Consider the following 23,002-nt stretch of genomic DNA (forward strand, 5'->3'; position numbering starts at 1 on the left):
AGAGAGAAGAGAAGAAAGTGGGAAGAAGAAGGGGGAAGCAGAAGAGGTCACACGCAGAGAAAAGTATAACAAAAACGAATGGAAAAAGAGAGGTGAAAATTGTAAGAGGAAAGTGGTGGAATAAGAGGTGATGATGAAAGAGAGAGAAGAGGAATGAAGATGTAGAAGAGGTAAAACGAGGAAGAAGATGTAAAAAGAGGAGGAAGAGGAGAATAAAGTCTAGAAGAAGCAAGAAAAGAGGTGCTATGGGAAGATTATGTAACATTAAACAGAAATAGGAAAAGAAAAATTGAAAAGAAAAGAGAAAACCAGCCAACAGAAAAGAAAGAGAAGATGAGAGAGATGAAGAACGGGGATATAATTATCAAGGAACACGAGGAGGCAGACAGGAGAGAGAGAGAGAGAGAGAGCTGGGGAAGGGAAAGGAAGGTAAGAAGAGAGAAAACAAGAGGGAAGGAGAAATAAAGGAAGGAAGGAAGGAGGGTGAGGGCAGGGAAGGGGAGAGAGTAACTTGACCCCTAGTCACGTAAAATTCCTCCTCACCTCAGCAGGAGGGACGGTGACTATCCAATTTCTCTTCTCACCACCTCGGTTCCCATCACTATACTCCTGTTACTCTAACTTGGCCTAAAATTGCCATGTTTCCATCTTGAATACTGAGTTATAACGATGCATTACCACTAGGATATAATAGCAGTCACGAAGAAGTGCTGTGGAAGTAAGTTAGAGCCATAGCAATGTCTTATTCTGCCAATGAGCTACGTGAAATTAAGCTGCAAAAGGATAAAAATCTGGGCCAAGTTAAGGCGAACGAACTGTAGGTGGGGGTGTGGCGGAGAGACGGTATTCTTACAGTAATTGGTAATACTATGGATGGTTGAATATTTCCTCTGCTGAGTATTATCACATGACAGTAACTATAGTGCGTTTATTTCAACCTGACAAGTTCCCAAACCCCTTTCAGCTTGGTTGATGGCCAAGCTTAGTCAGACTAGAGGATTAATTTGACTAGTAACCAAAGAGATCCATTCCCATCACACAACTTAAGCCCACCGAATTCAGTGCAACGACTACTTAGCATTCAAGGTGTGAGAGTGGCCCAGTTCCCTCAGATGAAAAGAAGCTGGCAATCAGTAAACTATATCATGCGTTCGGTGTTTGGAAAAATGTCAAAGATCTGGATAAACTTAAGATCACTGAAGAACTTAAGAAAATGTCTTGTGTGTTACTAGGAAATGCTCATCGTATCATCTAAGCCCACTAAGATGCGTAGAACTGATGCCTTTCGTGTGTGTGTGTGTGTGTGTGTGTGTGTGTGTGTGTGTGTGTGTGTGTGTGTGTCGGGGTGGGGGCTATGTTTAATTGTCGGTGGGAGGTTGTGTGTGTGTGTGTGTGTGTGTGTGTGTGTGTGTGTGTGTGTGTGTGTGTGTGTGTGTGTGTGTGTGTGTGTGTGTGTGTGTGTGTGTGTGTGTGTGTGTGTGTGTGTGTGTGTGTGTGTGTGGCTGCCGGACCCACCCCTCTGCATTATCTCAGGCAGCTCGGCGGAACATTATAATATTCTTACGGTACGCGAGAGGGGCGGATTCCTCTTCTACGTGACGGACACATAGTACACCCATCACCACCTACTGTATAGGCACGGCATAAGGCATAGACAAGCCCCTGCGATAGAACGGTCAATTATATATACATCAGTAATAGTAGCAGTAGCAGTAGTAGCAACAGTAGTGGTAGTAGTAGTAGGCTCGACTAGACGTGAACCTAGTGAACTGCAGGCTGAAGATGCCCTTTTTCCACAATCCACCTTCATCCTTTCGGGGGATAGGGAGGGAGGTGAGGGACGTTTACATAGCTGGGGAGGAGTTTGGTAGTGAAGGGGTTGAAATATCTGCCAGCCAACAAGTACGATCCTTCGATAAAACTCCCTTTCTCTCTTCATAACAGGAGGCGAGGGTATCTGATGACCTTTGCATACTGAACGTAGGAGTTGCATGACTTGCGGTCCCTTCGTGGTAACTCCTTTACTACGATTGGGTTCTTGTATGTAGTAGTAGTAGTAGTAGTAGTAGTAGTTGCAGCAGTAGTAGAAGTAGTAGTATTTGTAGTTGCAACCAAGGTTCATCTGAAAGTGAACCCGGTGGACAGCCAGTCAAAGATGCCCTTCTGTGGGCTACCATCCTCCTTTCGGGTGCTAGGGAGGGGACTGTGAGATTTTTTCATGGCGATCACTTGGTAGCTGAATTACATCGTCTAGCAGTAGCAGGAATAAGATTTAGAACAGATATAGTTGGATTGCAGGGGTAAAGGGGAGTTGTTTTTAGTCTTTTCGCGCGCGCACACACACACACACACACACACACACACACACACACACACACACACACACACACACACACACACACACACACACCGCATCATCATCAGTCTAGGTTACGCTGAATAAAACCGTCTGTAGCCTGTCAAAATTTAAGCCCTCGTCCTGAAGGGTATAAAATCCTCCTAGCCATGCATGCCAAAGTTGCACAGTGTTGCATGACTCGCCCTGCCGCCATGTTCAAGTACCGCAAAAATGAGTTTATTCGGCTTTTATCTCCCCAATTCTCCCATGATGGTCCTCGTCGTCTGGCCATTGTAGTCTATGTAACTGTGTCTGTCTGTTCGCGTGTCTTAACCCCATTATTCAACATTATTAGTGGTATATTCCTGCCAACATCGCAAGTTTTTTTTTTTTCTATATATTTTTTACTTTTTTTTCTTTTTTACTTAGAGATCCTGTTGTGCCGTAAATATTAGCCCTTTCATGGTAGGTGCAGTTCTGGTAATTTATCTGGGTTAACACAAGACGGTTTTATTCAGCTGAGAGGGAGTCATAGGAGTCTTAGATTTTAAAAGTTCCCCAAAATGAGTCTCTTGTGTTTATCTCCGGAATTCCTTGATGATGATGATGATGATGATGATGACTAATATGATGATGATAATGATGATGACGATGATGATCATGATAAATGGTGGTGGTAATGATGATGGTGATGGTGATGATGATGATGATGATGATGATGGTCTGGGTAACTTACTGAGGCGGGGAGTAACAGCGCTTGTCCAATTCTCTGTCTCTGAACTGATTTATTACCCTCTCGTGGCCGCGTCTTGTCGTGCTTGTGTTGTATCCCAGATGACGCTGAGTAATAATAGCAGTAGTAGTAGCTGAAGAAGAAGAGGAAGAAGAAGGAGAAGAAGAAGAAGTAGTAGTAGTAGTAACAACCTTAGGCTCATCTTAACGTGAACCAAGTGGACTGCAGACTGAAATTACGCCTCTACTTGCAGCTCCCCGTCCTCCTTTCGGGGAATAGGGAGTCAAAGGCCGCTTCTACAACCTGGCAGTGGACCGGCTCTGTTATATCAGTGCCGCAAACAGTTAAGAGAACGGGTCGACCTGAAGCCTGTGATTATCTCTTCTGAAGTGAGAGGTGAGGGATTAGATAAGGCGAGACAGTTTATACCCAGGAGACAATACCAGGTGGAGTGTGGCCAATAACCCCTTCAGTTCGTTTATTATTATTATTATTATTATTATTATCATTATTACTATTCTTTGATGCAAAAACCTCTTATCGATCGGCCCTGTCTGTCTAGCACTCTCTAATGTTTTTTTTTTTTTCGGATGCGAGGTTTGTCACTCGTAGATTTTAGCGAAACTCCATATAACTGTCCTAATGATCCCGCATCTGTTTAGTGTTTTTTGGACTTGTTATGCTTTATCTGTTATTTTGCTTTATTGTGCTTTATTTTTGTTCTTTCTTCTTCTCAAAACATTAATCTTAAATTGAACGGAATCATTATGAGAGAAATAATTATCAATGTGACAGGTCATTTAGGCAGAGAGAAGAAGTGGGAAGATGAGGCGGTATTTTTCTGGTTACCCAAAATTTATGTAAAATTTAGTAATACCACTTTGACCAAATATAGGTGAAAGAGGGACAGGTGTGGACGATGGATGATAAATACCTGCCCTTCGTTAATGGAGCTACGTACACCGCTTTAGGGATGGAGAGTAGATGTGGGAAGGTAAGGCTATCTCCTCTAAGTGACTTTGAAGAATTCGTAACATCTTTTCCTGAGCGATTTATTCTTCGTATTATACCTCACTCTCCTCTTGTTTGTTATTGATGGAAGTTGCGTGGCTGTTAGTGTAATTTGAATAACCTAGAGTACGCGTCACATATTCAAAGGCAGTGAGAGGTGGCACCTCTTTCCCTGACTGGGACAAAAAAATTTTACGCGAGTGTACAATTGCATGCATCGCGCGCATGTGAGGCGAAGGAGTAGGAATAATATGCACCTTAGGTCGTGAAGGGTGCGCCAGAGCCAACCAGGTAACGGGACTTCCTTTGTTTACCGCCCAGAACTCCAGCTCATAATGGTGAACCCCTCGCCAGCTGGCCCTTTGCAGCCCACCTATATTCATCTCGAGGCATCCTTACCGACGGCATTTTGGTAGGGTGTAGATGCAAAATTGTGTGATATAGTGGATAGGGTTTCTGATCCCTTCCCTTCGAGGACTCTCTCTTGTGGTCATATTGTTAGTGATATAGGAGGTTTCGTGGCTCCACTTCCCTGGCGACTGAAATAACATAATACACTTTAATATTGTGCTGGAGACGGGAGCCTTCGTGCGGAGGCACTGACACAGCTTGGTGACTCTGCTGCCTGGTTATGCAAACGACCTTCAACTACTTCCTAGTCACCCTGAGGGAGAAAGGTGGACTGCAGGAGAGGGCAGCTTGAGCCTGCAGTCTACTGGGTTCACATTCAGGTAAACCTGGTGCTACAGTTACTACAACGTAATATCCTCTTACGTGTTTTTTATATCGTTTCAGCTGCTACATGCTTTGCATGAATAATATGTAAGAGGATATTGAGGTGTAATGTACAGCATTAATCGTTAACGAAGTGATATTACGAAATTTAGAAAACAACTTAGAATACGAGCCATTAAAAAATTGCCCTGCGGTAGCAAAATTAAAAAAAAAAAAAAAAGGAAAAAGAAAAAGAAGGAAAAAAAGTCCCGCATTAGAAGAACTACAGCGACACGTATGATACCAGTTTGTGCCATAGTAAGAAAAGGTAAGGGAAAGCCCGAAACCAGACATGAATGTAAATGAGAGGAGATAGAAATTAGTATCCCTAAAGCCTGAGAAATATTGCATTATTTATACAGGTTCGCGATACAGCAATTTGCGAGATGATAATACGTTATGTGGACAACCTGACTGACAACGGGCGGGGAAAATGAGGGTAGCAGTAAAGAAGCTTGTCTGTTTTTGTCTTGAGTGTGTCTATTAATATGTATAGAATGCCGGTCGGTCAGAATGGAAAGTCGGTGGGAAAACTGAATCGATGAAGTGTACCGTTTGTCCGCCCCTGCCCTGCTCTGCCCTGCCCTGTTTTCCGCTTCCTGCTTTGCCTTGCCCTGCTCTACTCTGCTTTGCTCAGTCAATTCTTGCCGTACCTTATTTTGCTCTTCCTTGCCCTGTCCAGCCTTCTTCCGTCCTGCCCTGCCGTATTCTGTCCTACCCTACCGTATTCTGTCCTGCCCTTCCCTATCCTGCCCTTCTCTGCCCTGCCCTGCCCTCCTCTGACTTTCTGGTTTTCTCTACCCACTCCTGTCCTTCCATTTCCTGCCCTGTCCTGACCGGCACTGCACTGTATTGCCCAGTCCTTCCTACTGTGTCCTGCTCTTTTCTGACCTGCTCTGCCCTGCCGTACCCTACTCTGCCCTATCCTTCCCTACCTTGCCCTGCATTGCCCTGCCCAACAATGCCCTGTCTTTTCATGGTAGTTGTTAGACATAGCCATCAATAACATCTTCACCACCATACTGTAGGTCCTTTCTAAAGTGAGTAAAATTATCTGTACACACCAAGAAGATATAAAAGGAGTTCTCGGGCTGAGGGAGTTAATGAGAAAGACACGGGAGGGCAATTAAAACGAATCCAAGGGAGAATACTGCAGGTAATCCCTCGTGCATGATGAAGGAGCCATAAAACAACACGCACCATGCATTCATACACCCGGCAGGAGAACACTAACATGCCACCATTAACCTGCGGCATCTTGGCCAACTCGCCTTCACTCTAACGGTACTAACTTAACTCTCTTAGGCTCCTATGGCCCAATCTCTCGGGTTCCTATGATTCACTCTCAGCTGAAGGAAATCGTACACAGTTAGATGGGAGAGAGAGCTAGACTTGCTACGACCATGAGAGGAATAACTGTGACGGTATGAACACCTTTGAGCTCCTAGACTAACTCTCAACTGATTAAAATCGTCTGGCGTTCTCAGGATAAGAAAATTAGAGCTGTCCTGCCCATTAGAGGGTTATATATCGCCCTTACTGTAACGATACTGTCTTAAGGAGTGGTAAAAAAAGGAAGGAAAAAGAGATAAAGATGAGAGAGCGAAAGAAAAAAAAGAGATAAAGATGAGAGGGTGAAAGGAAAAAGAAAAAGATGAGAGAGGGTGAAAGGAAAAAAACAGCGATAAAGATGAGAGGATGAAAGAAAAAAAGATGATGAGAGAGGGTGAAAGAAAAAAAGAGAAATAAAGATGAGAACGGACGAAAGAGAGGGGGTGAAAGAAAAAAAAAGATATGAATATGAGAGGACGAAAAAAAAATAAAGCTGAGAGAGGGGGAAAGAAAAAACGGGAAAAATAAAGATGAGAAAGGACGAAAGAAGAGAGCGTGGTGAGCGTGGCATGCTCTAGCGTGGGATACCCTAAGGAGCTACGGTCATCCCTTGCATACCGGGGTAATAATAGCCAGACGCCTCCACTGCACTGACTATGTGGGTGGCTGTCTGGCTGCCGCTCTGAAATGTTTATGACTGAATGATTTTGCTGTATAATCCCTGTGACGTGTGGTTGATTTTCTAAAGTAAAACAAGCACCATCATCAACATTATCATCAACAACCAAAACAACAGCAATATCATCAGCAGCAGCAATATCACAACAAGAATATCATCATCATCATCATCATCGTCGTCGTCGTCGTCGTCGTCGTCCTGCCTCCATTTTTCGCCCACAGGTGTGGTGAAATAGAGTCCATAAAGCAAAGAAAAGGAGAAACAACCACGTATGTGGGAGAACTAATCAACTGGTCTCTCAGTGAATTAGGCCACACATTCACTCATCATTCAAGTCCCCGGAATTCTGGCTCCATCTCATAGGCACACAGAAAAAAAAATGCAAACACTATCCCTTTCAAAGAAAAATGAAAGTCAAAATTCCTATTTATCTATCTATTGCCAGACGCCTCAATCCCGTTTGGGGTGGCCACAAACAAATCGCCTCCAAGTCGCCCTGTCCCCTGCCATTTCACTGCCCTGCTCCCAACTCACACCCCCCTCTCTCATATATCTCTCCACCCCATCCCTCCATCTCATCCTCGGCCTCCCCCTCCCTCTTCCCCCCTCCACCTCACTCACATACACTCTCTTCGTCAGTCTTTCACCCTCCATCCTCTCCACATGGCCAAACCACCTCAGTGTGTTCCTCATAACGCTTCCTATCACATCCACATCCACACCACAACGCTCCTTTATATCCTCATTCGTCAACCTGGGGGTAGGGGGGTTTTCAAGAATACTCCCCCAGTATCTCTGCTTGTCGTAAAAGGCGACTAAAAGGGTTGGCGGAGGGTTAGTGCCCCTCCCCGGAAAACAACTAACTAAAAAAACAAACAAGAAAGTCAAAATTAAGGTCTGCTTATATCGAGATCCTGGACATAGTGCACTGAAAGAATGAATGTCTGGGCTAATTATACAAGACTATTCCAAAATTGACTTGATTAGTACTTCGATGGACTGATGACTGCTCTCACGTCTTCTGTTCTTTAGTTGGACAGAAACCAGGCGAGAGTGTGTGAGGGGAGACGTGCTGCGTGATTACCGTAAATAAAGACACGCAGGGGCGGGAGCGGAAGAAATAATGCCCTGTATGATAGCGAGAGTAAAGAGAATGAAACATTGCAGAGAAGAGGTACAGGTTGAATGGAGACAATGAAAGGAGGAATGCTGAGATAGACAGCCTTTGACATTACCCTGTGTAGTTAACCCTTCCATCCTTGTCAGAGCCTCACTCCACCTACTCGCGATCGAAACCTCTACCGTGTCAACATCCGAGTAAGGCTAGAGGTAGTACAGAGTCGGTTCAGCGCGCTGTAAGTCTGAAAACCTGATTTTGCAAGAAAAGTGATGCGATCCCTTCCATTTTAGATCAGAAAATGAGACACCGAGGAAATTGGGAGAAGCTGAAAAAAGTGAGACGTGTGTTGCTTAGGTAAGAGCCTTGTACTGACTCAACCCTTATACTGACAGAACCCTTGTATGAACTCTAGCACTGACGGAACCCTAGTACCGGTGCAGATCAACTAAGCGTATCCTCATAAAGTGATTACTGGTTTCTCTGGCAGTGTAAAAACAGCAAGTCTTGTGGGTGGCAGTTTGGAGATAATTCACACTCATGGATGGTAAACTGACATAAATCACTGCAAACACAGCCCCTCCTCCTATTCTCTGTTGAAATCTCTCTCTCTCTCTCTCTCTCTCTCTCTCTCTCTCTCTCTCTCTCTCTCTCTCTCTCTCTCTCTCTCTAAACATTTACTTATAGTGCCTTGCAGTTTCCTTATTTGACCTACCCTTTTTTCTCATTTTTCTTGTTTTGTTAATTGATTTACGGCATGTCTCTTTTTTTTTTTTTTCCGGCTGCATTTTGATATTATGGAAACGACTAGAAACTGAAGGCCGATCTCGAACGCAATATTTAAACCACAAATATACTTCTTTGTTTATCATTAGCTGCAGAGGGTTAGAAAAAGCCTTGTGCAGGAGGAGAGGGGATGTGTGGTAGTGTGGATTGTGGTAGTGTGGGTGGTGTGGCAGTGTAAAGTATGGCAGTATGAGGTATGGCAGTGGTAAGAGTGACGGTGCGAGGTATGATAGTGTGAGGTGTGACTGTGAGGTGTGGATATGTGGTGCTTATGAGATGTGACAGTATGAGGTGTGGCAGTGTGTGGTGTGTATGATATGTGGCTGTGTGAGATGTAATTGTGTGGAGTGTATGATATGTAGCTGTGTGGGGTGTAGCTGTGTGGTGTTTATGAGATGCGGCCGTAAAAGGTAGGGCAGTGTGAGGAGTGGTAGTGTGAGGTACAGCAACGTGAGGTTTGACTGTGTGAGGTGTGGCGGACTGAGGTGTGGCAGTGTGAGGTTGTCTGTGTAGTGTTTATAAGGCGCGCAGTTTGAGGTGTAGCAGTGTGAAGTATAGCAGTGTCTTCTATTGAGCAGTGACTTTTTGATAACGCACTGTACTTCGTACACTTCCCCTTCACAATAAAAATTCTCTGCTGTCAGTGACACCATGTCCTCGAGCTGACTTACCTTGCACTCTCGGACGGAAAAAATAAGAAAAATGGAGCGAGAGAGAGAGAGAGAGAGAGAGAGCGAGATCATGTGTAAAGACAAAAAAAACGCCATGTAGGGATAGAAAACAAGTGTGGACAACTGGAGAGAGTCATAGGAGCCAAGAAGAGTATCCGAATCTCTGTACCGTGACTCTGCTGGATGATTCGTAGGTTTCACAGAGATTCAAGATTTTCCCAAGATTCCTTCCTTGTCTCACCAATATGTCTTAATCCAGCGTGGTGATTTGTGGCTAATATCTCACGGTGCTGAGGCACAACAATACTTAAGCTGTTTGTCAGGAAGGGCCTGTGTATTTCAGTGATGCTGTGTTTTGTCGTCGTCGTCGTCGTCATTATTATTATTATTATTGTTATTATTGTTGTTGTTGTTATTATTATTATAATTATTATTATTATTATTATTATTGTTGTTGTTGTTGTTGTTATTATAATAATAATAATAATAATAATAATAATAATTATTATTATTATTATTATTATTATTATTATTATTATTATTGTTGTTGTTATTATTCTTATCATCATCATCATCATCATCATCATCATCATCGTCATTAAAGGAACAACATTTTTTGATCATGCTTTCTGTATTATATCACCATCATCGTCATCAACATCATCATCGTCCTAATCTTCCCAGCTAAGAGAAGATGTGAGACCTAAGCGTCCAACGTGCAGTCCCCGAATAAATGTTGACCGCCTGATAATTTTGCCAACATAAATGAATTATTAAGATTCACACAATCAGAAATTCTTGTGTTGTCGTTCATACGATTTTTTTAATTTATAGTGCTGAAGTACTTTATAGCCTGTTATCTCTTCAAAGACTGGGTATGCGGCCGGAGCATGTATCCGGCTCAGGGAAGATGGACGTCCCTGCCCTGCATAGTCCCGGGTCACCCTTGGGCAAGGTGTAGCATCCGCTTGCCCGATGACCACCAAAAAGAAGGTAGATGGATAGTTACCATCGTTCCGGGTGGTTCATTGGGAGTGACGTGGGGCCAAAGCCCAGTCGTTGGCCTTACACACGACCCAGGAGGGGAACTCAACCACACTTACCAAGAAATCAAAGTCTGGCCTGAGACTACTACTCATACGAGTACATATCTCCTATACACAGCTCTTGGGGGCTATACCTCCTTCATTTTCCCTGCATCTCACCATATGGGTTATCCTTTTCTTACCATGGCGAATCGCTGTCTGCCGCAAGAAGGCGGCTGCTAGCCCGTTTTCGATGGGTCTGCTGGGCCAGACAGACCAGGGCAGAGCAACAGCAGCTCTTTAGAGATACTTTTTTTTTTTTTTTAGCATTATTCAAAAACAAATCTAGCGGCAGGAAGGTGGTTAGGCTATACTGATATTAAGAATCGTGTTTTAAGTGGTCTTGAAGATTTCGTTGCACTTCTTCTCTAGCGATTTATTCTGTACATTATACCTCAGCGTCCCTTTCTTCTCTGTTGATGCATACTCGTTTTATATATTATACTGTCAAACTGTACATAACATGCAAGACAATATTTACGGGTAATATGAAAAATAAATCGCTATGGAGGTGGTAATACGGAGCCCCCTGTGTCATCTCACACGGTCTCCGGTCATTTCAACAGAACAAACGAGTCGGTTCCATGATGCATGGTCTGTATACGACAGGATAATATTCTACACACACACACACACACACACACACACACACACACACACACACACACACACACACACACACACACACACACACACACACACAGAGTCCAATGCCTCCATATACAAACCATACAAACCACGAGGAGCTAAACTAATAAACCTTCCTCCGCTCTAAACCCGTGGAATGAGAGTGAGACCAATTTAGCCAAACCTTCCACTGCTCCGGCGACCACTCCAGCACCCGCCGTCCAGAAAGATGGCAACAGCGACTAAGGGACACGAGAGCCTATTTGCAACGTCAACAAACCACACGGCCTAAACATACAGTATCATCATCATCATCATCATCTCCCCCCCCCTCTTCCCAGCCTACGTAATCAGTGCCTGTCCACATCCCTTCTTACTAGACTCAACCTTTTCCCTTCCCATATTTTTTTCCACACTACTCCATACTTCTTACCCCATTCCACCCTTTCCCTTTACCTCCTTCCCTTCTGCTTTCTCATTCCATGCCACACACCTCCCCTTCCCACACCCAACTTCACACTACTCCACGCGTTCTCACTCCAACCCATCCTTTCCTATTACCCCTTTTCTTCCTCTTCTCATTCCAACCTATGTCTTCCCTTTCCACGCCCTATTTCACACTACTCTATACTTCTCCCTCTACCCTTCCCCTTGTCATTACCTCTTTTCCTCACCTTCCCATTCCACTCCATTCCATTCCTCTACACATCCAGTCCTTCTCCTCTCTCTCTCTCTCTCTCTCTTTTTTTTTTTTTTTTTTTTTTTTTACATCCATTCCACACCACACCTTCTTATTCCATACCACCCTAAACCACACTACACTGCTTCCTTCCCCCTCCTCACTTTGTCCCATCTCCCCATATTCCTAATCTTTTCTCGTTTCATTCCTCCCCACACCTTCCCATTCCACACTGCCCTAATCCACATCCTTTCCATCCCTTTCTTTCTGCCCAACACCTCGTACCATACTTCCTACTCTCCTTTATTCACTCCACCCAACTCCTCACCTTCTCATTCTTTCTCACTTCTTCACACACCCGAGACTTCTGCTTCTTAGTTTGTCTCCCTTCCTTCCATCCTTGTCACTACACCACATTCTTCCCCAGCCCTTCCTTCACCTTCTAGTTCCACACCTCATTCTTCCTCACCCCTTCCCATACCCTATCCTTCTGCTTCTCACTTCATCCCCCTCCTTCCTTCTCACCACTCCACCCTTTCCTCTCGACACCCCCTCTTACACTGTCCACCTCGAATCGCTTTTCCGTTACTTGTAGAATTTCCAGTGATTCTTGTAACGCACTTGTTGCAGTTAAACCTGCCTTACGAAGTGACTAATTTGTGTGTCTTCATGTTTTCTTGAGTACAACTTATATTATCATTTACAAGCCTAACCTGGCAGTCTTGGCTAACTGGGACCCAATGTCGACAAAAAAATAATTTACAAACTATTTACCACGGTCAATCAGCCTTTCCGATGCCATGGGTTTTCTCCAGGTCAATAAAATCGTCTGGCGTTAACCTATTTAACTCTGTCAACAGTTTACGAGTACAAGCTGTGATTTTCTCCCAGTTGAATAAAATCTGAGTTGGTATAATGTGGTTATGTGAGGCCTTGCCCTATAAAAAATTAACTCAACCGAATATCCTCATAACTGCCAGCGCCCTCACCCATGCTGAATATATCATTTAAGAACAGTAAGAGTAAAATACATAGACGTCGAATATTGAAAGGAATAATATTAATTGTTCCAACTCTTCCTGTATCAAAAGTCTCCCTAAACTAGCCTAAGAAATTCATACAGCTACAGCAAATCGTTAATATCTTCAACTAGATTACGTACTTTTCGTTGTATTATGCTCCATTTCCCCTTACTTGGCCTAAAATCTCCAGCTCTCTATCTTCAATGCTGAGTTTTAGCAGTTCTTTTATACTAGAATATTATGCTAGCCACGAAGAAGTGCTATGAAAAGGATGTAGAGCCATGGCATTGTATTTTTCTGTCACTAAGCCATGTGAAAGAACCTGAAAAGAGACGAACCTCTGGAGCAGTTTAAGGTGAAAGAACTGTAACACCCACTCTTTCTCAAAGTTCAGATTTCACAGTACTTTTCCACGCTACTGTTGTCGGTAAGCGTCAATAGCATATTAGGGGAAGTAAACTGGGGAGCTGAATCAACAAACTGACGACTGTGATACCGATCGTGGTGGTCTGCAGTAGTGCTCAACCATGCTGGGATTAATGTGGTACGTGAGAAAGACCTGTGAAAACATGCCAAGGTCATTCCTATTGTTCTTTCACCTTAACATGGCTCAGATTTTCGTCCCTTTGTAGCTTATTTCACTTAGCTCAGTGGCAGAAAATGACAATACTAAGGCTCTACGTCCTTTTCGCAGCATTTCTTGATTTCTAGCACCATTATCTAGTATTCATCTCGTGTTACAACTCAGCATTCAGAATGGAGAGATGGTAGTTTTAGGCCAAGTTCGAATAAGTTGAGTATAGTATAAGTGAAAAATAGAAAATAAGGAAAGACTGCAAGATATACCGAAGCCCACCCTTCAGAAATTAAATTAGGTCCCATCGGGTGATAGACCAGGCCTCTCCCACTGCAACAGGTAGAGCAATAAGTAAAGACAACTTTGCAATTGCTCGGAGGTGTCACTTGAGGTATTTCTTCACACAGTATGCGAGTAGGATGTTCACTGAAAGAAGGGTTTGCCCACAGAAATTGGTATAAGTATAAAGATGGAGAGGAACAGAAACCTAATTCCAGTGTTGTTTACCGTGAGATATGCGGATGTGTTGGTGTGAATCTCTTGTGGTTGAAATAAGTGGTCAGGGTGGACTGCGTGTGGAGAGAATAGGTGTGTTTCGCTTCCATCAGCGGATTCACATCACAGGCGTCTTATTTATCTGTGTAGTTTTATATTCCAGTTAATGAGCAGTGAGTTTGTTACGTGCAGAACAAACTATATGAGGACAGCGGATGTCTTCTTTCTTCTTGTCTATACATTATTTTAGACTATTTACTTTATCCTTTAGTCGTTAATGAAGGTAAATTTAACGGAAAAGTAGAAAGCCATAGAACCTCACAAACTCTTGATTTAACCTGTCCGTTGCTATAAATGTACCTGCTTAAAAGTAAATAAATAAATAAGTTAATAAGTAAATTTCTTGTAGACAGAATATAACAGTACCCAAACCATCTGCATGAATATCTCTCACTCAGTCGGGGAACTTCCCATAATTCACGTCACATTCTTCTTAACACAACCGGCTTGCTCTCTCTCTCTCGTCTCTCCCTCGACCCCCCACATCAGATACTTCCTCGTCGCTTCAGGAAGACCAACCTCAACTAACGGCAGATTTAATATGGCTAAGGTACAGTTTTCTCGTCAGAGTGGTTGGGAGCTGCAGAATGTAAATTAGGGGTTACCGGGAGGAGATGCCCTACTGGTAAACTGGGGCAGGGCAGGGACCGGGGAGAACTAGCAAAGGACCCCAGCCTCATCCATCAATTGACCCCGCCCAGTACAAGACCCATCGTGGCCTCTACAAGGTTAACTCGACCCATGCACCTCACTGGTTATCTAACCTCGGTTATCTAACCACGTTGGCGATATCATTCATACTTTTTTAATTCGTACTCCGATTTTTACGGTATCAAAATTTTAGTGGTGATGCTCTAAACAGTGAAATTGTAGTGGTGAAGCTCTAAACAGTCAAAATATTAGTGGTGAAGCTCGAAACAGTCGGTCTCTTAATACCAAGCCAGGTTACCGTACTGCAGAACGTTTTAAGCCGTAGAGGAGACAAATGACGTCCCCGAGAGGTGTTTACAGGTTAGAAAATTCCCAGTCACCTCATGATGACAGTTTCAGAGTGGACACTATAAGACAAAAAAAAAAAAAAGAAAGAAAGAAAAAAGAATAGACCGTTACACAGAAAGACAAAATACGCTACCAACACACACCGTTTTTCGCGTCTAAAGCAAAAGCAGATTTTTTTATTCCTACGTTTATCTAAGCCTACAACAACGACCGCCATTATGTTGATCGCTTTATTGCCTCAGACGGGGCGGTGGCAATTAGTTCCCTCCCTCCCTCATTATCCAGCTCTTCCGGGTGTGGCATTTTAAAAAGCTGCTGTGTAGGGTTAAGGATTTTCACATTGTCTCAGATCTTCCTTCTTGAAAATAAGCCTGGGTCCAGCTTTTAAAATAAGTAAATAAAATAAAATTGAACACTCTCTCTCCTCGTGTTAGTCTGTCTGCCGGTTGTTTCAGTAAAATGTAGAAGATGCCATTGTTCTGAAAGTGTTGATAGAAATTGTTCCCAACGCTCTCCTAACTTCAGTAAGAACAGTGTGAAGCAGACGCCATCTTACTGAATGATTCCGGCGGATCTCTGAGCAGTGATACCTCATTATTTCCCTCCCTCTCAGTACTTCCTCCTTCCTGAAGAGAGAGAGAGAGAGAGAGAGAGAGAGAGAGAGAGAGAGAGAGTCATATAAATTAAGTTTTAGAGGAGTCATAAAGGGAAATTAGTTTTTTTTTTTTTTAAGGATGGGGGAGGTGTACTTCCAGGCACTTTGCGTGATCCTTGACCCTCCCCTTAGCTGTTATAAACTCGCTGGCATCAGACGATTTTTTTGGTTTAACTGTGGTGGGGTGGGACACTCACTATCCACTCACTTGATGTGGTGCCATTTTAAAGTGATTCTACACCAAGGACAAGCCAAATGGTGTCTTTTCCTTCAGGAAACCATTTACAACGCGGAATGGTAACCATATAACCAAAGGTTGCCTGGTGGAGTAGTGGGTGACGGCGCTGCAACCAGATGGGCCTGCAAGGGTTTATATCCAGGGGTTACTTGGGGTTTATTGCTCACACAGGTCTACTCAGAGATTAATGAGGCAGGTCACCCTCGCCTTGAAGGACGGGTCTGAGTAGCCTAGCCCCGGGCCCCTACGCTTCTGACGGAACAGAAAAAAAAAAAAAAACGAAAAAAAGAAGAGAAAACAAAAATGGATGGTGGGCAGTTAGATAGATAAATGAAAAACTCTTTGTGATGTAGAGAATTTATAATACTCTCCTTGTGAATCTTGTTACCGCTTTATTTCCTCTTTTTCTGTCCTTTTTCTCCTCTCCTTACAGGCCAGCATTCCATCGTTTATACTGTATATGGCAGAGTGTTTTTATTTTTCCTTCGCTTGTTCCTTCTTCCTTATCCGGTAGAGTGAGATTGGTAGATATTAAGTAGATAAAAAAGGTTGACCGCATGTTGGATAGATAATGATGAGGTTGCCTTATTGGATCTCTCGATCTCTCTCTCTCTCTCTCTCTCTCACAGACACACACACACACACACACACACACACACACACACACACACACACACACACACACACACACACACACACACACACTGCTATTCCCCACGACCCAGTAATTCTCCTTCACATACTAGATGGCGACATGCACCAGTATATATCACTGCTTGGGCACTAATACACACCGTCCCTACTGAATCAGTGAGAATGTTGTCTCATTCAGGACTAATAGGATAGGATAAACTTCGGTGCATTTGCGACTTGGAGAGAAGGCAGCCTAATTTCGGAGGACAGAGTAATATGGGGGCGATTCGTTTGTGGTTACCCCTCACAAGATTAAGCGTACGGCGATGGAAGAGATAAATAGACAGATCTTTAGATAGATATAAAGATCTTAATTATACTACGACAGGGGTGTATGAAAATGAGGCAAGTATGTATATGCGAAATACTGATCTCAAATTTTCTTCGCATCCCAGCCCCCGTTCGACCTCGCGTTTGTTCGGTCAGGAGCCCAAGAATCTTACCACTTGGCCACCACCTCCCAAAAAAGAAACAGTTACCCAGGAGTCAGTCTGGGTTGAAACTCGTCACGGTAGATAAATCCTTGGCTCTGTTCTTCCCTCTTAGTGCCGTCAGTTACTCATAATGTTGTCAGGTAGATAGATGGTCTCTCTCTCTCTCTCTCTCTCTCTCTCTCTCTCTCTCTCTCTCTCTCTCTCTCTCTCAGACGACTCGGAGGTAGAGGGAGGAGAAGGGAGGGATGTCGTCTTCCTCACGCTATGACCAGACGCTTAACAGTTACTCAAGACTAACTGCATTTAATTATGTGATGCAAAGAGAGAGAGAGAGAGAGAGAGAGAGAGAGAACGAGCCAAGGTAGTAAAGAGAGAGAATTACCTAAGTCTAGCAGTATCTAAATAACAGAGAGAGAGAGACTGCAGCTGCTGGTAATTTTAATGTGTGTGTGTGTGTGTGTGTGTGTGTGTGTGTGTGTGTGTGTGTGTGTGTGTGTGTGTGTGTGTGTGTGTGATAATGGTAGTTTTAAGTGTAAAGTATGACACCTTGAGATCCAACAGTGTCTCGTAAATCTACAGGACAGCATCTTTTCCAGCGTCATAATATTATATAAGTCAGAGCCCAGTAAAAGAAAAATTAGAACTCCTAGAAAACAATTAAACAAACTGCCGGTACTGTACAGAGAGCATGCCCGTCTGGCCGTACATCAAAGTTGCGGGGCACGAACAACGTCCATAAATCGTGCATAGTAATTCCCTGCAACTCGAGTGTGATGAAGTGCCTACCTACGTGGCAGGGAAGTGGGGTAGTGGTGTGGTCGTGGAGGTTGTGGTATTGTGGTAGTGGTGAGGGTAGTGGTAATAATCTGTGGTGGTAATTAGCTTTCAGGTGGCAGGGAAAGTGGACTGATGGTGATAATGTTTTGGTGGTGGTGGTGGTGATGGTGATGTTGGCGGCAGTAGTAATAAGCTTTGAAATTATGTTAGTATTGTGGTTCCAAGCTCTCTGGTGATAGGGAAGTGGCCTGGTGGTGAAAGAAAAAAAATCTGGGCTCGGGTGATATTTTGTTGTGAATGGTAATGAGATTTCAAATGATACTCGAGTGTGGTGGTGGTAAGCTTTCTGACGTAAAGGAAATTTTTAGTGTTGGAAATAAGTTTTCTGGTGAAATTTTGGTGTGGTGGTAGAAAGATTTTAATGGAATTCTGGTGTAGTGATAATAAACTATGTGATGAATTTCTGTTGTGGTGGTAATAAATTTTCTGGTGATATTCCAGTGTGGTGACAGTGTGATGATAATATTTCCAGCGTGGAGGCAGAGTAGTATTTCAAGTGTTGACAGGAAGTGTATTGTGTAGATAAGGTGTATGGTATGAGTGTGTTGTGTATGTGAGTTATGTGTGGTATGTGGGTGTGTTGTGTGGTGTATGATATGAGTGTGTTGTATATGTTAGAAGTATGTGGGCGTGTTTTGTAGTTACATAGTTAAAGTGTGTGCTGAGAGCGACTGAGTTGTGCATGAGGTGTATGTGGTATGTGCGTGTGTTCTGTGATGTAATTGAGGTGTATGATATGACTGTGTTGTGTATGTGAGGTGTATGTGGTATGTGAGTGGGTTGGGTAATGAGCCAGTGTGTTATATGGGAGGGGAAGTATAGTGAGTGGGCTTGCTGAGAGGGTGAGTGATGTGCAGATGTATTATTGTTGCAGGAATATACCGACTTGCTGACTCTGTGTGTGTGTGTGTGTGTGTGTGTGTGTGTGTGTGTGTGTGTGTGTGTGTGTGTGTGTGTGTGTGTGTGTGTGTGTGTGTGTGTGTGTGTGTGTGTGTGTTTTAGGGAGTGAGGAGCGGCATAACAGTGAGGTCAGAGTGGGTTTTGTGAGCAGTGTTTGTGTTGGGAGTGATTTATGTGAAGGGAGGGTAGTGAACGTAGCGTAGTCCGGCTGGATGTTCTCTCTTATCTCCGTGTTCAGTTGTTGATTAGTCATATGGATAAATAACGCAGATATTGTAAGCATACATAAGGCGTTTATTACTGTCTATCAATATCCAGCTGGTTAATATTATTATATCTTTTTTAATTTTTATATGTAACATTTACAGAACGACCTTTTCAGTAATGATATTAATGAAAAGTGCATTAGCAGCAGAAGTAATCATTTTAAATGCAGTATACGTGCTATGAATAAATCATCATCATTATTATCAAGACCCTTTTTCCTACCTACCATCGCAACTACCACCACTACCACCATCATCACCACCACCATCACCACCACCAACAACAATAACAACAACAATAAAAGCCAAAACATTCACCCACGATTGAGTATCACCCGCCATCACTAAAAAGTAGATCAGCCATCCTCTGGCCGTCGGAGGCATATCATCACAGCTTCACCACAATTATTAACCAAAAAGCCACATATCCCGGGATACGGCCCACAAAGTTTGGATACAGTTTGCCTACTTGAATTTGAGATATTCTGGAAACAGACAGACACAAACACACAGTGACACACACAGACACAGACACAAGCGATTACATTATCTCCACTCTAGGCGGGCGATGATAATGACATCATCATCATCTTCATCATCATCATCATTAACAACAACAACGCCATTAAACCCGATCGCAAAAGCACCAGTGTTAAGAGCAAGAGTCACGCTGAGGTATAACTACGGTAAAATGTAATTAACCTTTAAAGCGGTCGTATATTCACAGCCACCACCTTCGTGCCCTCCCACTCAGGACATTGACCTGGGCCTCTCTTGCTTCCATTTTTTATGCTTCAAGGTGTGGTTCTGCATTTTCTTGTTTTGTTAATTTGCTTCATATGATTTAACGTAGTCATAAATTTTATTAATTCTGTTTTTTTTTTCTATTATGTCACTGCTTCTTTTCACATTTTAACATTTTTCGTGTGTTTATTCTTTATCTTTGACATAATTTCCCTGATAGATGAAGAAGCATACCATCCACTCACTCGATATGGTGACTGTGCCATGAATAGGAACTAAATAATTTCCTTTAACATATAAAAGGCTGAAGCCCGTAATGTGTTTCAGTCCACTGGGTGATTGGGGTTTATTGCTCACGTATTGCTCCTCAGGGGTGGCAACTGGTCATTCTTTACTGAAATACCTGGAATGAATAGCCTAGCCCCGGGGCCCTACGATCTTATTGGGCCAGTAAAGGAGTAACGCAAAAAAAATGTTTCCCACTTTAATACTGTTAATTCCGCCTTCAATGCATTTATAGTTATTCATGTTAGTAATTTTTACAGATCTTTTTATTAGTTTCAGTTTGTGCGTGCGTGCGTGCGTGCGTGTGTGTGTGTGTGTGTGTGTGTGTGTGTGTGTGTGTGTGTGTGTGTGTGTGTGTGTGTGTGTGTGTGTGTGTGTGTGTGTGTGTGTTGCTAATGGGGAACAATTATACTGAGTTTAAACGAACACCTCTTATAGTACGACACAGAAAAACCTATGGGTTTAAGACATAACTTTCTGACTTAGCAAGACATAGAAGAAGAAGAAGAAAAATACTGGTCGGGGAGGAGGAACAGGAGAAGGAGGAGGGGTAAGAAGATAAAAAAGAGGATAAAGAAGAAGGAGAAGAAGAAGAAGATAAGGAAGAAGAAGAAGATAAAGAAGCAGAAGAAGGAGAAGATAGAGAGGTCAGTGTTGGTGGCCGGTGTGGGTGTGGGAAGCGGTACATCTTTTTTTTTTTTTTTTTTTTTTTACCCCTACATCCCTTCCCCTCTCTCTCCTCCTTCTCCCGCTTTTTTTTTTTTTCCTCCCCATTCTCCTTCCCATCTCCTTTCCTTCAGCTCCTCTATTTCTGCCTCCATCTTCTCCTCTCCCTCTTCTCGTGCTTCTCCGATCTCCCTCCCTCCTCCTCTCTTTTTCCTCTCTTCCTCCTCCTCTTCGTTCCCTTCTTCCTTCCCGCTCCCCTTCCTTTCTTTTCCTTCTTCAACCCCTTCTCCTCATCCTCCCAATTTATTCCTCCTCTCCTCATCCTCTTTCCCCCTCTTTAACTATCCCCTCCCTTCCCCTCCCCTCCTGTCTTCCTTCTCATGCCTCCTCTCCCCCTACTACCTCCTCTCTTCTTTCCTTCTTCCCCTTACTCACTTCCTCCTCCTCCTTACTTCCTCCTCTCACCTCCTCTTCTCCTTTCCATCCTCTCACCTCCTCTTCTCCTTTCCATCCTCTCTTCCTCCTTCTCACCTCTTCTCCATTCCCTCCTCTTTTCCTCACTTCCTCTCTTCCTTTCCCTCCCGTCTTCCTCCTTCTCTCTCGATCCTCCTTGGACAGGTAATTACGCAGGTGATCCCGGTGGGGGAGTGGCTAGCTGCACTGATGGAGGGGGGAGGAGAAGGGGGAGGAAGGAAGCAGAGGGGGAATGGAGAAGGAAGGAAGGAAGAAAGATGGAGGAAGAAGGAAGGAGAAGAGGAGGAAGAAGAGAAGGAGGAGGGGAGAGAGGCGAAGAAGAAAGAGGGAAGATGGGAAGAAAGAAAGGCGGAGAGAGAGAGAGAGAGAGAGAGTCAAGGTGTCCATCACAGTTCTGGCGAGGCAGGAGGAAAACGCAGACTTTGTAATGATCTACGAATTTTTCCTGGATGCTTGTAAGCCTCAATTAACGTATGGATTTTGGATTTTAATTGTTTTTCGAGCAGGTGACAATTAGTTCATGCCATTTACAGAACTATGAAGGCCTTCTGTCTGTCGGTGTTTTTTTCTTAACGTGAAGAATGAGATCATGAGCATTGATGTATTATACTCATTTCTCTCTAACTTGGTCTAAAATTGCCATCTCCCCATACTGAATACTGATTTGTAGCAAGAGATTCATACCAGAATACGATGTCAGTCACGAAGAAGTGCTATGGAAAGGATGTAGAGCCATGGTATTGTCTCACTCTGCCACTGACATGAAATAAGTTGCAGGGGGACTGAATCTTGGCCAAGTTAAGGTAAAAGGACTACAGACGCGTGTTGTTAATTCCACGTAGGTCAGCATAATAACAGGAGCGTGAGGTAGCCTGAACACGTCTCCCTATCAGTCTTGCATGCTTCACCCACCCCGCCGCTTGTTTATATGTGGCCACAGTTTATATATGACGGTAGTGGATGAGGGTCGTAAGTAGAACAGAACTGGCGATGACGTAAAGGAAAACAAATAAGCTTTATGAACAGAACAGAGGTACAGTTTTGTGATATAATAATAGTAAAAATAAAATAGCCTTCATGCATAAAACAGAGGTGCAGTTTTATGTTTTGCACTAATACTTGTAATTACTGTTAAATTTCACGGCTTGCTTCGATATTGCTGTGAATCCAGTGAAGTAAGTTGAGCATCTGAGAACGTTCAGCGGGTCCACTGTGATGGCGTGGTGCTGGTGTAGTGGTGTAAGCAGGAGTGTAGTGGTTTTGGAATGTTGAGGTGGTGTGGTGTCAGGGGGCATGTATAGCCGTGTGATGTGGTGTTGATACAGTAGTGTGTTGGTGTGGTGGAGTGGTTATAGGGTGTGGTGTTGAAGTGGTGTGGTATCTGGAAGCATGTCTGGCCATGGGGTGTGTTGGTGTGGTGTTGAGATAATGTGGTGTTGGAAAGTATGTATGGCCTTGTGGTGTGATGTTATGGTTTTGGGTGTGGTGGTGTGATGGTATGGTGGGGTAGTATTTGAGGTGCTGTGTTGAGGTGGTGTGGTATTGGAAGCATGTGTGGCCATGTAGTGGGGTGTTGAGGTAGCATGGTGGTGTGGTGGAATGGTTTGAGGTGTGATGGTGTTTTGAAGTATGTCTGCCCTTGTGGTGTGGTGTTGGTGTGGTGCTGCGTCGGTTCGGTGGAATGGCTTTGAGGTGTGGTGTTGAGGTAAAGTGATTTTAGAGACTATGTACTGTCGTGTGATGTGGTGTTGTGGTGCTGGTGGAGTGCTAGGGTGCTGTGGTGTTGTGGTGCTGGTGGAGTGCTAGGGTGCTGTGATGTTGTAGT

General features: G+C 43.6%; 1 protein-coding gene across 1 annotated transcript in view; it reads right to left on the reverse strand.

Moving 5' to 3' along the window:
• The window catches only part of LOC145408074 (uncharacterized), a 53,085-nt gene that overhangs the window by 23,530 nt on the left and 6,553 nt on the right, over nt 1-23,002 (reverse strand). The window lies entirely within an intron of this gene.

The sequence above is a fragment of the Coenobita brevimanus genome, chromosome 75 (genome assembly GCF_032717465.1).
Source record: "Coenobita brevimanus isolate Jiangsu-jjx chromosome 75, ASM3271746v2, whole genome shotgun sequence".
In the NCBI taxonomy this organism is placed as follows: domain Eukaryota; kingdom Metazoa; phylum Arthropoda; class Malacostraca; order Decapoda; family Coenobitidae; genus Coenobita; species Coenobita brevimanus.